Source organism: Colobus angolensis, unplaced genomic scaffold, assembly GCF_000951035.1.
Source record: "Colobus angolensis palliatus isolate OR3802 unplaced genomic scaffold, Cang.pa_1.0 Scaffold14, whole genome shotgun sequence".
Taxonomy (NCBI): Eukaryota; Metazoa; Chordata; class Mammalia; order Primates; family Cercopithecidae; genus Colobus; species Colobus angolensis.
Window position 1 is genome coordinate 11,423,693 of NW_012114488.1, and position 3,150 is coordinate 11,426,842.

The following is a 3,150-nucleotide window of genomic DNA, read 5'->3' on the forward strand; positions in this document are numbered from 1 at the left end:
CCGTGTATCAATAACATGTTCTCTTAATTACTATGACTTTGTAAACTGTTCAAAACCCAGTAGCTTATCTGAATGTTGGCCATTTTCATCTATATACATTCTGGAAACAACCTGTGAATTTCCACTGAAATATTAATTTTCCAGAAACTCTATTAGGGCTTCATGTTATCTACCTAACAATATGGGAAAGAACTAACATCATTGCATATATTTCCATTTCCATTTATTTTATTGATGTTATAAATTTTTCTATATAGAAAATTGACTTGATTAACATGACAGTGTCTTGCCCATTTTTAATAAAAATACACATTATTTTAAAATGCTATTTTGGTACTTTGGTTCATTTTTTAAAACATTTGAATCAACGATAAAGTTATAGAAAAATTTTAAGGACAGATTTTTTTTTTTTTTCAGGCTTAATTCACTTTATTTTTCTTGTATAAAAACCCTATGTTGTCGCCACAGCTGGAGCCTGGGTCTGCTGCACGGAGACTCTGGTGTGGGTCTTGACAAGGTGGTCAGTGAATTCCTGATAGGAAGACTTGGTAAATACAGTCTCCTTCCAGAGGTCAGGGGTCAGGTAGTTGTAGGTCTTAGAGATGGCATCAAAGGTGGCCTTGGCAAAGTTGCCCAGGGTGGCAGTGCAGCCCCGGGCTGCGGTGTAGCGGTCATCGATACCAACCATCATGAGCAGCTTCTTGGGCACAAGTGCTGAGACGATGCCAGTGCCCCTGGGTGCAGGGATGAGGCGCACCAGCACACAGCCGCAGTGGCCTGTCACCTTGCAAGGGACGGTGTCGGGCTTGCCAATCTTGTTCCCCCGGTAGCCTCTGCGCACGGGGACAATGGAGAGTTTAGCCAGGATGATGGCCCCACGGATGGCGGTGGCCACCTCCTTGGAGCACTTAACACCCAAGCCGACGTGGTCATTGTAGTCCCCGATAGCAACAAACGCCCTGAACCTGGAGCGCTGGCCAGCACGGGTCTGCTTCTGCACCGGCATAATCTTCAAAACCTCGTCTTTGAGAGAGGCCCCCAAGAAAAAGTCAATGGTCTCAGATTCCTTAATGGGCAGAGAGAAGAGGTAGATCTCCCAGGGACTTGATCTTCATGTCCTTAACCAAGCGGCCCAGCTTGGTGAGGGGCATCCACTCCTTATCCTCCGCCTTGACTCCGCGAGCTCCGCGGCCTCCGCCCGGGCCCCATCCACCGCCGCGACCCCGGCCCCGGATACCACTGTCTAAACCTCCGCGGAAGCCACCGCGCTTCCCCATCCCAGGGCCACCAGGGCCTCCGGGCCCTCCGGCTGCACCTGCGTCATCCGCCATTTGGTGTTTCCTCGGAGACGCAAGGACAGATATTTTATTCTCAGAACCTTATGAAAGTAGTTTGCTTACCTGATGTCCCATTACCCCTAAATCGTTCAGTGCTCATTTCCTGTGAACAATGATGTTCTCCTACATAAACACAAAATCCTCTACAGCTACCAAAATCAGAAAACTAACATTGGCAAGCTAATAATATTTAGTCCTCAGATCCTATTTACGTGTCTAGTTCTCCCAATAACATCCTATAGCAACGTAATGGAGTTCAGATTTACATGTCGCATTCAGTTGTCAGAAGAGATCCTTAGTCACTGACTTTGCTGAACTTGGCACTTCTGCGGATCATGGCCCAGTGGTTTTCAGAATGTTCCTCACTGGGATTTGTCTGATATTTCTTCAGAAGTGGATTCAGGATTTGCATTTCATGAGAAATGAAACTGTAGTGATGCTCTGTTGTTCTCTTGTATTCTATCAGGAGGCTTGCAATTTTGATTTGTTCTATTACTAATGAGTACTGCCTTGATTACTTGATGAATGTGGTGTCTGCCAGGCTTATCCACTGTGAAGTTACTCTTTTTTCCCTTAGTAATTGCTTAATGAGTGTTTTCTGTGGGGAGGTATTTTCAAATGAGGTAAATATCTCGTCTGTCTGTATGTAGAGATGCACGTCGTTGGAGATTCATGGTTTTCTCTTTTACCTAATGGATTAGAATTCCATTTACTTATTTAATTTATTTTCATACTCAAATTGTCCTCAATTTGGCCAACAGGTATACCTTCGAAATGGTTCTTTTGAAATATTCATTGTTTGAGCATCTTTTTGCTTTCAAGAATACATAACAAGATATTTCGGGGACATTTTTTACTTCTCCTGTACCGACCTAAGAATCAGCCCTTTATCCAAGGATCCATCTTTCCTTTCTGTAGAAAATAGTATTAAAAATGTGTATTAATAGTATCAAAATGTATATTGATAATGTAAAGTCTGTGCACCACTGGGAATATGGCCACTCCTAGGCCTGCAATGGACAAAGTTAGGGAATATATAGAAGTTTATTTATGCATGTATGTATATACATCCATGAGATGAATATACATGTATATACAGATGTATATACATACATAGAGATGTGTGCACACATCCCTATCTTTATAGTTTGAAATATGTTAGTACGCACTGACATTTCGAATTCTGATCCAACATCACAGTGTTATTTTAGCTTTCTTCTCTTTTTCTATATTTGTTCATTCATTTTGCGACATTACAAAACCCGCTGTCATTCTTTTGAATTGATTTACTTATTTGGTCCATCCCCAGCTGTAACTAATATCCCATTTTGCCCACACCCTTTACCCTTTGCATGGGTGCCTTCCTCCTCCTATTTAGGGTCCCTGCAGGTTCGGGCCCCATGGGCCAGCCTATATGTCTGCCTGGATTCTCTGCTTAGCCTGTTTACTACACCCAGGCTCTGATGTCCCACTTTACTTCACCCCAATGCTTGGACACCCTCTGCACCTTGCTTGTACTCTGAGCCGCCCACCAGGCCTCCTCCTCTGCACAGGCCTGAGGCCACATGGTGTATGCTTCCTATGGGCCTATTTCTTCCTCCCGCTGCTCTGGTTCCCAGATACCACGCCAAGCAACCCCTTCCCCAAGCAGATAGCAACGTTGCTCCACCCTACGTGACAGCTTTAGTACTGAATTGTCTAGGAAGGAAAAGAAAGGAAAAGGGGGCCGGGCGCGGTGGCTCAAGCCTATAATCCCAGAACTTTGGGAGGCCGAGACGGGCGGATCACGAGGTCAGGAGATCGAGACCATCCT

The 3,150-nt window shown here is 44.5% G+C and overlaps 1 pseudogene across 1 annotated transcript; it reads right to left on the bottom strand.

The window, feature by feature from the left end:
• Positions 1–417: 417 nt before the first annotated feature.
• On the bottom strand, positions 418–1,334 carry LOC105506716 (annotated as a pseudogene). The gene has a single exon (XR_001000978.1). The product of XR_001000978.1 is annotated as a 40S ribosomal protein S2 pseudogene (transcript).
• Positions 1,335–3,150: the final 1,816 nt, after the last annotated feature.